The sequence below is a fragment of the Vombatus ursinus genome, unplaced genomic scaffold (genome assembly GCF_900497805.2).
Source record: "Vombatus ursinus unplaced genomic scaffold, bare-nosed wombat genome assembly UNPS02014821.1, whole genome shotgun sequence".
NCBI lineage: Eukaryota > Metazoa > Chordata > Mammalia > Diprotodontia > Vombatidae > Vombatus > Vombatus ursinus.
In genome coordinates this window covers 2,267,851-2,281,572 of record NW_020954599.1, presented here as the reverse complement: position 1 = coordinate 2,281,572, position 13,722 = coordinate 2,267,851, and positions in this window count along the sequence as shown.

Below are 13,722 nucleotides of genomic sequence, written 5' to 3'. Positions count from 1 at the left end.
GTATAGGTGTGCACTGCACATGTATATATGTATGTGTGTAATATATGTATGTGTATATAGTCACACATATACATATATACACACATACACCTGCATATATACCTACATATATGTGTGTGTCTGCATATGACACACACATATATAGTGTATGTATGTGTATATTTTTATGTAGGAAAAAATAATAAAAACCACACCACATGGGGAAACATAAGGAGACTGGATGTATTGTTTCCTCAGTAGCTTACAAGTTCCTTCAAGTCAGGGACTATCTTTGCTTTTGTATTTGTATCCCGAGTGCTTGTAGTATAATAAGTATTGTTTTTCTTTCATTTATAAAGTTTAACAAAAATATAAACAAATTAAACCAGTCATATTTATCGTATCAGACCCAGCAATGCAGGGCCCAGAAAACATTAAGCTAGGGGAACAGGTTCCTAATTTTTTTTAATGTTATGGACCCTTTTGGCTCTCCAGTAAAATCTATGAACCCCTTCACAGAATATTCTATTACCTCAATAAATAATTGAAAGAACGGCTAGATTTCAGTTTGAGGTTAGTAAAAACACTCTTTTCCCCCACCCAAATTCATGGAATCCCCAAAGACTATCCATGGACAAGGAAGGTTAAAAAGCCCTGATTCAGGAGCTCCAACTTATTTATTGGAATGAGGCAACAAAGTACCTGTACTGTCTCCGGGTGGGGAACCTTTGGCCTCAAGGTCACATGTGGCCCTCTCGGTCCTCAAATGTGACCCTTTGAATCCAAACTTCACAGAACAAACCCTCTTAATAAAAGGACAAACATACATGGTCAAACAAAACAAATTCCCGTGTTGGCCATGTGCAAAAATGACCTCAATCTCAATGCCTCAATCTGCACCCTAAGTGTATCACCTTTCTATTAGGAGATAAGGAGCATGCTTGAGATTGGATAGAGAAGAGATAGAGATAAAGATATTTGATAGACAGATATAGATACAGAGAAAGAAAGAGAGAGCTATTTATACAAGTTTAGATCTATCTATCTATTCATCCCATCTATCTATGTTACTACTTCCTTATCTAAGCATCCATCTCTTTAGTGACATCCTTTTTACCACACCACTCACAATTCTTCATTGTTATGTGCTGTAGTGTATTCCTACTTCTCTATTTACCTTTGGGGCAACCATAAATTTCATTATTCCATACCACCAACAGCACCCCAGATGAAAAATAATGTTGCAAAGATGGGGCTTCCCCCCACCCCGCAGAAATGCTGAGTCACTAAAAAGTCTGCATGTTATCCAAAAGGATAGAGAGAAAGGGAGACTACCCCTTTCTCCCGTTTCATCTGGACCCACGTGTAAAGAAGTTTGGAGAAAATACGCAATAAGAAAAGGTGAGCTGGTCATGTAGCAAAAGCAAGTCTAGATCTTAAGCTATAACTAGGATGGGGTTATGGTGGTTTTTCTCTAGGGCAGCAAAATTTAGAAGCCCTGAGTTTAACACCTAATTGACAAGACAATTCATTAAAAAGGAACCTTCCAGGTGACATGTTTCTTCCACTGTTTTGTTTTCCTCCAAGACCTGACTCATTCTGCCTTCTCCCTTTTCCTCATTGATACACCCTCCCTAGTGCTAGACTTGTGGTTTTCCTAGTCTTTCCTTTTCTGCCACCAAATGAATTGCTACAGAAGCCAAAATTGTTAGCTCAGAAGAGATAACGACATTTGATGCTCTAACCAACTAAGTGTTCAGCAGCCTAGCAAGCAGCCTTCCACCAGCTATAAAGTACTTTTAAAATGAGTAGGGTCCAGAGCTGGGAGTTAGAAGTCAGGACCATCAAGAGCTGGGTATTCTCTATAATCCTGCTAAACTCTTCTTTTTGTATATTCATATGGGAAATAGAGGTCTCTAATGGAGGGGGTAGGGAAAAATATGTTGTAGCCAAATGACAACTGCCACAATCAGATGCTCAACGGCATAAGACTTCAATATCCTAACAATTTGTTGTTAGGCCATTATAAAAATTCAACATTTTGTCAGTCCTAAACAGTCAGCCTCTTAAAACAAATTGGAAACTATGCTACACAGCTCTCCTACCTTCCTTATGGGCTTTGGGATCCAGGACCTTTAAAGTTATCCCATCTTAATTGCACTAAAGGCCACGAAGTTTAATGTCTTCTATCATTCCATAAATCCCCTTTATTTTTATATTTCTTTATTATCAATAGGAAGATTCGTGTTTCATAAAGAAAGTTTGTATGCTTTCAAGTTCTTTCGTAAGTGATAAATAATACATATTCCTTTGAAGTCTTCTTTAGCTGAAGTGACTTACTCATCTTTTCAATCAGTACAAAACAACTAGTGAAAAGAGATGTACTCTCGAATGACAAGGCCATACCTCAGCTGAGGAATTAGAAAATTGAGTGTTTGCGTGTGTGGTTCTTTCTTCTGAACTGTTTGATTCATTGAGACTCAAACAAAAGATTAAAGGGAGGGAGATTAAAAAAAAAAAACCTACAACACATTCTCCCCTGATATTCTTGAAAGAAAGCAAAAAAAAAATGTTGAATACAAAGGAGACTTGTTAGCATGTAACAAAGAGAGATCATCTGTGATTTTTCTGTATTAAGATTCAGTCATGTATTGAAGTGGCGGGTAATGCATTGTCTAGAAAAACAAGCCTTGTGTTGCTGTATAACTTAAATTCAAAAGACACATTTGTAAGAGAGACTCTACAGAACAGAAGCTTATAACTCCATGCAGCCTGGTCTACATACTAATGTAACAGTTAATCAACAGTCATTGTGAACTAGGAAAAAAGAAAAAAAAATGTGTGAGCCTAACAGTCTTAGAATGAACATTACTTTCTAAAGCTGTGTCTGAAAGATGGAGAAAATGTTACCCTTGCTTTTTTAAAAATAATTTATGAAATACATTAATTCCTATTCTAACCAAAGATTAGAAATTATTTTCACTGCAAATTAATTGATATATTTTAATTTAATTTAATTTATTTCAATGAACAAAAATCCACTAGGAAAAAAAAGAAAAGGAAAACAAAACCATTGTGACAAACATACATGGTCAAACAAAACAAATTCCCACTTTGGCCATGTACAGAAATGACTTCAATCTCAATGTCTCAGTCTGCACCCTAAGTGTAGCACCTCTCTATTAGGAGATAGGAGCATGCTTCAAATTGGATGAGAGAAGAGATAGAGATAAAAATATTCAATATATACATACACATGGAGAAAGAGATAGCTATCAATATAAGCTTAGATCTATTATCTATCTATCTATCCATCCATCCATCCATCCATCCTATCTATCTATCTTTCTATGTTACTACTTCCTTTTCTAGTCATACATATCTTTGGTGACATCCTTTTTACCACATCACTCACAATAATTCATTGGTATGTGCTGCATGTAGTGTACTCAACACTTCTCTATTTCCTTTTGGGAAAACCATAAATTTCATTATTCCATTAAAAAAGATGGGACTTTTTTTTACACCCCATAGAAATGCTGAGTCACTAAAAAGACTGCATGTTATCCCAAAGGATAGAGAGATAAGGAGCCCATGCCTTTTTCCTATCTAATTTGGACCCAAGTATAAAGAACTTTGGAGAAAATATATAATAAAAAAAAAGTGAACTGGTCATGTAGCAAGAGCAAGGTCTTATTAGTAGCTGAATATCTGAGTACTCCACTGGTACCTAAATGAATATGTAAAAATCCCAAGAGTAAGGTCTGATTGGTAGGTTTTTCTGTGGAGGATACTGGGAGAACATGGACAGGACTGACAAAGGATAAGAAGACAGGGATGAGCTATAATCAACCCTGATAGAGAGAACCCCACACTGGTTAGATCACAGAGCTACTTAAGTTTATGTACTGAGTTAATTATTTTGTAACTTGTATTTTACTTTTAGAAATGTCCATTGATCATTAGAACACAGAATGACTGAGCTGGAAAGGAATTTTAGAACATAGAATGTCAGAACTGGGGAGGAAAGAAGGAAGGAAGGAAGGAAGGAAGAAAGAAAGGAAGGAAGAAAGGAAGGGAGAAAGATTAAGATATCCTGAGGGTTTAGTTGTAAGTTATATGACAAAGCTCAAGGGTTATTGTCTTGCATGAATGATAAGATGGCAGTGGGGGAGGGATGGGTAGGGAAGGGGATCTAGAGGGTGGAAAGATGGTACAGCTTCGTGGTCTTCCATCTCATGCAAGGAATAGTGTTGGTGACTCCCACCTCACATAAGTGGTGAAACACCCATTCATAGTCTCAGTACAAAGACGGAGGATCTATAGATGCAGAACATTGCACATATCAGATATGGTTCATATTAGTCAGTTTTGCATAACTATTTCTCTTTGTTCCAAGAGAGGTATAAAGTATAGTGGAAAATGAATGTCACATGCAAAGACACAATCCAACAACAAAAGGCCATCATTTTAATGTTGAATTTGAGTCAACGAATCATTTTGACTATTTTAAATACCCAACTTAACTACAAAGGACATATGAAGGAAGACACTATCTGCATCCATAAAAGGAACTGATAAATACAAATATGTGATAATTATTTTACATATATATATATATATATCTTTGTGTCTAATGGTAGCCATCTCTAGGGTGGGGGGAAGGAAAACAAAAAAGAAAAAAATTAGATGATAACTTTTATATATTTAAAAAGAATAGCAAGTTGTATATAATAGATTTGCAATTTCATATTCATTCATCTTTTATTATTAGACTTTACTATGGAAATGCTTGTTTTATGCCATAAATTAAAAATAAAATAAATAAAAATTAAAAAAAGAAATCAGGGATAAAAGTATCCATTACATAAAAATCTGGGGTTTCCAGTACTCTCTAAGCCTTTGGCCTGTTTCTCAAATCTGTGATATTTCACAGTTTACTTTTTGCTATACTTCTCCTCTTCATTGTAGTCACTGAGTATCAAAGGATTTGTGAATTTTTTTAAGGGTATCTTCTCACATTCTTCATAGAATTCTTCTGCCTCTTCATCTTCTGATATATATATATATATATATATATATATATATATGTATTGGCATCTAAACTTCAGATCTATTCGAGGTGGTCCTTTTGACTACGTACAGCAAGAGCTATTAAAGAACAGGTGACCAGTTGTCCCCACTGCCTTGCTTCCCAACACTATGCTAGACTATTCTTTTATGGCAATCACTCAACAACCTCTCCTCCTTTAAAGTTCACAGTATCAAAAACTTCGACCCAATTCAGATCATGGTGACTACTATAAGCCAGTCTTTTCCCTCTCACCCCAACTTTTGCCCCTATATAGGGAGATAAGCGGTATAGAGCAGTTCAAGGCACCACAGTTCAGGAACAACATTGATGAGCTCCAGAGCACCTGAAGGAGGGCAACCTGGATGGTGAATGCCTTCAAGTTTGCCCCACATGCAAATCAAAGATAGGTACTGGGAGGACTTATGCTGGAGAAGAAAAGATTCAGAGAGAATATGGTAGCCATCTTCAAATATTTGAAGGGAGATCATGTGGAAAAGGGGACTTATTTGGCTTGCTCCAAGGGGATGTAACTAGGAGAAATGGATTGCAACTTGGAAATTGCACAAATGCAGATCTAAACTGTGTCAAAAAGAGAAAAACAAAAACAAGCAAAAAAAAATCTTCCTAACAATTGAAACTACTCCAATGTAGAACTAGCTGCTGCAGGAAACACTAGGTTCCCCTCTTGCAGATTTACCCCCCATTTTTACAGAACTCAAAAAATCATGTTATTTCACCTGGAGAAGGCCTTGGGACATTTAGTTCCATCCATAACTAAAAAGTAATTCCTTATACCACATACTGAAAAACTCAAAAAGAGGGCCACTAAAACATACATAAGGATCCCCACCAGCCATTTATTGACATAGAAAACTGTATATTAACATTATCTATGTTTTGTTGCATTTTTATTTATTTCATTAAATATTTCCCAATTATATTTTAATGTGGTTCAGCCACTCAGGAGTATTCTGGGTTACAACTCTGTGTGATTGTGACTGCTCAGAGCTCTACATCTAATATTAACTCTATAAAGTTGAAGATGAGGGTGAACTAAGTTGAACCTTAGAAAACTTTGCATTGACCTCTAAGCTTAAAATGAGCTAATAATTTTAACAGGGTGTGACAGAAAGAAAAAAAAATCCTTCCTAAATATTTAAGCTCTTCAGAGGTTGACTAGATTGCTTTAGGAAGCAGTGGATGCCCCCTCACTTTAGATTTTTAAGCAAAGGTTAAATGCTTGTCGTATATAATGTAGAAGGGATTTTTTTTTCCTAGTCATGTTTTGGATGAGCTGGCCTGTGAGACTCCTTCCAACCCTAAAATCCTATGCCTTTGTAATCAAAAAAGGATAGTTTGACAAATTACATGTGGTAAAAATATAAGCCACAATATAGAAGTGATTAAGTAAATGTTATCCTATTTACTTGCCAACGTTATTGTCCAATTGTTTTCAGTTGTATATGACTCTGTTTGATCCCATTTGGTGTTCTCATGGCAAAGACACTGAAATTGGTTTGCCATTTTCTTCCCCAGCTCATTTGACAGATGAGGAAACTGAGGTAAGTGACTTGCCCAGGATCACAAAGCTAATAAGTGTCTGAACCTGGATTTGAACTCAGGTCTTCTTGACTCCAGGCCAAGTGCTCTATCCACTGTACCACCTAGCTGACCACTTACCAAACTAGTTTCTTTTCTTTTTTTCTTTTTTGTAAATAAATTTTATAATGTTTTACTTACCATTCTTCAGCAGTACAAACACCATCCTCATCAATAGCTAAAATTTTCATTTTGGTGATTCTGTGATTCAGTATTATTTTCATATCCTGGATGTAAATTTCATGATCCTTTCTCAAATAAAACTACCTCTAGCAAGACTCTGCCTTTACAAAGAGCAAAGGGAAGGCACTGCTCTATCTGTGACTCTGCATCTTGTGTGTGTGTGTGTGTGTGTGTGTGTGTGTGTGTGTGTGTGTGTGTAGATAAAGATATATAGACCATTTAAATTTGATTATAGACCTAATTAACATGTACAGTTTCCACACCAGAAGTAGAATAGTTTGGATGTCTGCCCGCATGAATATTGCATTATACTATGAAATAGAAAAAAAAATAAACAGTCAAGAACATTAGACTTCAGGGTACTCTATTCTGAAGATTATACTAATTGATACTAAAAGAAATGTACCAAATTCGATGTATCTTATGACTCCCTTGAAGAAAAATGCACTAAACATTATCTGGCTTCTTTTCATCGAATTTATTTTGGCTCCCATGATTATTTTTACTTGTTTTACAATGATCATGAGCTTTTAAAGGTACCTTTTCCTCATTAGCTTTTTCCTGTGCTGAAAATGCAGATGGTTGAAGGACCCCTTTCTGATCAGCAAACAGAACAATTACTCAAATGGCTCCAAAATGCAAGGTTTATTGATTAGAAACCAGTATATGTAGCCAGATTTTATGACGTCCATATTACACGCGTTTAACCACAGTTCTTTAATAGTCCTATGCTGATGCATCATGGGCATTCCATTCTATTCTACAAGCAAAAGCACCAGCTACTCTCATGATATATATCCCACTGTCTACTTTGTCTTGGACTTTCTCCACTATGGCTTCCCCTAAAACTTAACTGACCAAGGTCTTCAGCTAACTCAAAATTATCAAATATAATAATAATAGTAATGATAATGATAATGATAATAATGCTGCTCCATTTCTTCCCTCATCAATTTCTCTTTATTTTCTGACACAGTGAATCATCACCTGCTCCAAAATGACCTCTGGTGTTGACTTTCAATACATAGCATGTGCCTGATTCATTCCCTATTTTTAGAGAACTAAAAAATTACATAATTTCATTTAGGAAAAATCTTCAGGGGACATTTAGTTCCACCCATACCTAAAAAAATAATTCCTTGTGCTACATATTCAAATAGTCATCTGGCCATTCCATGAAGATCCCTCTTGAATGCTGCTTCCTACAGAAGCCAGTTCTATTTTGGAGTAGTTCTAATCGTCAGGAAGTTTTGTTTGTTTGTTTTTCTTCTCTTTCGGACACAGAGTTTAAATTTGCATTTTTTTTTTTTTTGCAATTTACAAGTTAGAATCCATTTATCCTAGTTACATCCCCTGGGCCCAAGCCAAATAAGTCTACCCCCTCTTCCATATGATCTCCCTTCAAATATTTGAAGATGGCTCTCATATTCTCTCTGATTCTTTTCTTCTACAAGGTAAGTACTCACATTTCCTATCTTTGATCTGCATGTGGCACAAACTTGGAGTTCTTCACCATCCTAGTTGCCCTCATTGGGTTTCTCTGGAGCTCATCAATGCTGTTCCTAAACTGTGGTGCCTTAAACTGAATACAACATCCCCAAAGAGGTTGGACCAGGTGACAGTACAACAAAAGTATCATCTACTTTTTCCTGGTTACTATGGTTACTAGTGGTTACTATGGCATGCAATGTAACCTAAGCTTTCTTCAGTTTTCCTGTTTATTTGGTGATGATTGCCAGCAAGTTATACACTTGGTGGGTGTCACAGGTAATACTTGAGATGCTTCAGAAGCTTAATAGGCTCATTTCAGATATATATCATATTTTCTATAAGTCTATAGGAAACACAATTTCATACTAATTAATACATCTATCTATTAGTATCCCCAGGGCCCAGTATAGTGCCTGGTATAGAGTAGGTGCTTAATGTATGTTTGTTAATGGAGTCTTTTATTTTATATATGAATACCTTTACATAATAAAAAGTTGCCTCACTTGTTCAAGCATGACGTCTCCATTATTTTTATTTGATAAAGCAACTGGTCCATTAGTTAAATGCTATAAAGCTTATGGAGTAGATTTGCTCTTAATATATGCTCAGCAGGGCAGCTGCTCTCTATTACCTGATACAAAAGTTGAACAAACAGTGTAACATCTTTTGCAAATTGGTTCTAAACCTTAAAAAGGAATAGTAAAGTTTTCCTTGGACAAAGACAGAAAATATTATTTAGTTAAAAAAACGGTAGCTAAGAAAATATATTAGGAAAAGAGGGACCAGAATTTAGCATTACTCGATAACATGACTGTATGAGTAATGATCTTCTAATATTTAACAGTAATTATTTAAAAGTAATTATAACAATCTAGGGAACATAGGAAGTAACTAATATAATAATTAATAAAACTGATAATAATTAATAATAATATAATAAATAATTAATAAAATAGCTAAATAATAATAATAACTGGCTCCATTTTACAAATAGCACTGGTAAAAGAGGGAGAAAGTGACAACCATGTATTCAATGTTGATAAGAAAAGTTCATATTTCTATAATTCTTTGAGGTTGAAAAAGTGCTAACTGTATAACCCTGTGAAGCATGTAGTGTAATTATTATCATCTTCACTTTTCAGCTGAGGAAACTGAGTCTCAGAGTTGGGTGGTGGATGAATGGCCCAAGGTCTATCAAAAGAAGCTTTTTTTCCAATTCTTTTTCCATACTGTGACTTTGCATCATTGTTTAATGGATGATATATAGTTAAGCACAATAAAATCATTAGGTTAGCACTGAGTCACTTCGAGTTTGAGTAAATGGATGTGATTTCAGGAAATCTCAGCAGACCATGAATAATTGCAAATCAGATGAAGTTAAGTATAGCAAAAATCCTGATCCCAAAGGGCTCATGTAAGTTTGTTAAAAACAATCTTCATTAACCAACTGTCTGTGATTATGTACAATTATCCTATGGTATTGACTTCCAGTCACTGTCAATTTAGTTAAATTTTAACAGGTAACTTTGCAGTGAAACACACAAGGCCCTATTATTCCTAATTTCATCTAAATCATCCTATTTTTTAGAAACTCATTTTTTTGTAAAGGCAAGACATATAAACAACAAGGAGGTAAATTGTGCAGTTGAAAGAGTGCTGGATCTGAAATTAGGAAGACATGAGTTCAAATCCTGCCTTCCTAGTTCTGTGTTCTTGAGCAAATCACTCTCAGCCTCAATATCCTCATCTGTAAAAAGGATGTAACTATAGCACCCACCTCCTAGGGGTGTGTGAAGGTAAAATGAGATAATAAAATGAGATAAAGCACTTTGCAAACCTAGTTACTATTATTAGTTGTATAGCTCTTTCCTCTCAATCAATCAATCAACAAGACAAATTCAACACCTACCATCTGCCAGGCACTGTGCTAGGCACTAGAGCTACAAAGACAAAATTAAACAGTGTTTGTCCTCAAGGAACTTACATTCCAATGGACAGGACAATGTATATGTGATATGAACATATACAGGATATGTGTAATGAGAATATATACAAAAAATACAAAGTGGTTAAGCAAAGGTAGTTAGAGTGGGAGAGCACAAATAATAGAGCATTCTGGGCGATGGAGGTGGAGATAAAATACATTGCAGCCATGGGTCATAGCCACTGCAAAGTCCTGGAAATGGGAGATGGCATGTCATGTGTGAAGAACAGAGAACAGGTCAGTAGAAGAAGGAAAATGATACATAATGAGACTGTTAAGACAAGTCAGGCTCAAGTTACACATGGTTTTAAATCTGAATAGAGGAGTTTCTTTTGTTTTTGTTTTTTGTTTTTTTAAAGGTAATAGGAAACCACTGTGGTTGATTGAATAGGGGAGATGCAAGGTCAGAACTTTGCTTAAGGAAAATTACTTGGGAAGCAATGTGTTGGATGAAATGGTGAGATACTTGAGACAGGGAAAGCAATTAGGACGATATTGAAATAATCTATGTGAGAAATTATAAAGGCCTAAAATATGGTTGTAATAGGAGTGGAGAGAAGGTCAGATTGAGAAGTATTGTAAAGGTAGAAATGTGAAGATCTGGCAACTGTTGGGACATGCGGGATGAGGGAAAGTCAGGCATCAAAGAAGTTATGAACCTTGGAAAGTGGGAAAATGTTAATGCTTTCAAAAGTAATAGGGAAGTTGGGAAGAGAGTAGAGTTCTGGGGAAAAGACAATGAGTTTAGTTTTATATATATTAAGTTTGAGGTGTTTCTGGAGTAGCCAGTTTGAAATGTTCAAGAGTTGATAATTGATGAAATACTGAAGATCTAAAGAGAGTCTGGGGGGGAGAGAATGAGAGAGAGAGAGAGAGAGAGAGAGAGAGAGAGAGAGAGATAAGGTTTAGAATAGCAGAATAGCATTTGTGGGGATAGATAAGGGATCTGGGAAGGATAAAAAGGGTGCTTTGTTAAGGCTGGAAACGTGCATTTTTAATGTGCTCCATCAACATGGTTTCGAGGTGAAACAGATGGATGGATGAATGGATGGACAGACAGATAAATAAATAGATGGACAGATTTAGAAAGAAATATATGTGACAGTGTACATGCAAAATATCATAAGAGATAATAGATAAAATCATGGGAGCTAATTAAGTTACTGAGAGGGAATATGTTGAAGAAGAGAAAGGGCCTTAGGACAGAACCTTGGGGAACATCTGCAGTTTTGGGAAATGATACGGATGATGAGTTAGCAAAAGTACCTTAGTCATACAGAAAGAAGGATAGAAAGGAGAGAGTAGTTTTAGGAAAAAAAACATGAAGAAGAAATCATCCAGAAGGAGAGAGTGGTTAAAAGTGGCAAATGCAGCAGATAGGTTGAGAAGGATTATGACTGAAAAAAAGACAATTAGACAGGATTATTAAGGAATAAGTAGAGACTTTGGAGAGAGCTCTTTCAGTTGAGAGAGAACTTCAGAACCCAGGAAGTGAAAACGCAGGAGTCTGGCTAAGAAAGGAAGGGAAGATACAGAATAATAGCTTGATAAGACTGTAAGATCTAGTGAAAATTTTAAAGAATTTGGAAAGAAATTTTAAAGATATGGACTTTTTGGAAGTAGTAAGAACATGAAAATGAATAGTTTCAAGATTTTGGGGAAAAAAAAGTAGAACCAGAGAGATTTCTTTAAAAAAAAAAAAAGAAGAAGAAGAAGAAGAAGAGGGGGGAGATCTATTTAGCTGATAATCAACAAAATTATTTAGTATAAAGTTGAAAATTTCAACTTGAGTCAAGCTGACCTCAACAATTACTAAACAGTAGATCATTCAGTAGATCATATCATATCATATCACATCATATCATACCATATCATATCATTCTGATACCTATGGAGTTCAGCTGTGCAAAAGATCAAAATTAGGACCTTACCTGATTCTCCAGGGCTTTATTTCACACAATATAGAGCAATCCCACACATGTCTGAAAAACAAGAAAACAAAAAAAGGACATCAAAACTTTAGTACCTCTCTCTATAATGGTTAAAAAAATCCTGTACACCCATTCAAGCCATAGAGATTCAAATAGGTGTGAACAATCCATCCTAAAAAACAGCAACAGCTTGAAAAGTAAGATATTGGGCAGAAATAAATTTCGTAGACACCTGTTCATTTGGTATACTGACTAGTAATCCTATTATAGCTGAAAATTGGTGTATGTAGGATATTGGCAGGGCTTTGTTTTATCGGGAGAGGATGGTAGAACGTCACTTTTGTGATTAAAGTCAAGCTTTGGCTCCACATCATACATAATCATTGCAGCATGACCATTTTTATTCATTTTTACAGAGTCATTAGATCAACCAATTAGATTATTTATACATCCAGTACAAACGACATCGAAAGCAGAGCCATACTTGTAAAATCCTAAATGTGTGGTAAGAAATAGAGAAGATGGGATTAATAAAAGAATGCTTTAGTTATGTTTTCCCCCTTTTTAAAGGAAGATATCATAATGGTGAATGAAGTACTTTCAGCATGATTGAAGTTAAATGATCAATTCTTGTTTTACTGTTTTTTGTCTTTTTCTGGTTCCTTGGTCAACCCTTAATAATATCTTGCCATTGTGCTCAGTGATCATATATTGCATTAGTCTTGTGTTCTTGGTCTTACATTTGAAAAAAGTCATCATGAGTAGGGATAATCGATCAACCAATCAACAAGCATTTTAGAATGCCTGCTCTGTATCAGGAACTGTCTTTGGACCTGAAGATGGAGAGACAGGAATGAGGGAGTTCTTATGCTACAAAGAGCTTACATTCTATGGGGGAGGGAGGATTGCTTTTAAAAGCAACTGCATTTAAAAATAAATCAGAGCTGTGTTTTCAGAAATATATGGAACTTCCTTGAGGAAACCATTACTACCAATGTAAATGAGAGATAAAGTGATAATCCTAGGGCCACATAGCCTAAATAAGTGTCAAAAGCAGGGATAGATCCTTCCTCACCTTCTTGCTGCTGAGGCAGGTTCTCTGTCCCCTAATTTAAACTTAGATCTTCCATACTTGGGATGTATCCTCTGCACTAATCTTCCTTCTCAAGAACAAAACGTACAGAATGAGTATCCCCAGCAGGCTTTCCCCACCATCACCCCCACAATGTTTAATATTTCTGTAACTATTTACTCTCTCTCTGCTCCTACAAACATACATAAGGCTCTTCCATCCTTTGCAGAATCATAGAATTTGAGAGTTGGAAGGGACCTCAGCCAATCCATACACGAAGGAATTCCTACTCTAAAGAATCCAACAAGTAGTTATTCAGTTTCCGACTAAAAAGCTCCTATGAGGAAGATCTCTTCAATCTTTGTGGCCTCCCATTCAACTTTTGGATGGTTTGAATTATTAGGATTAT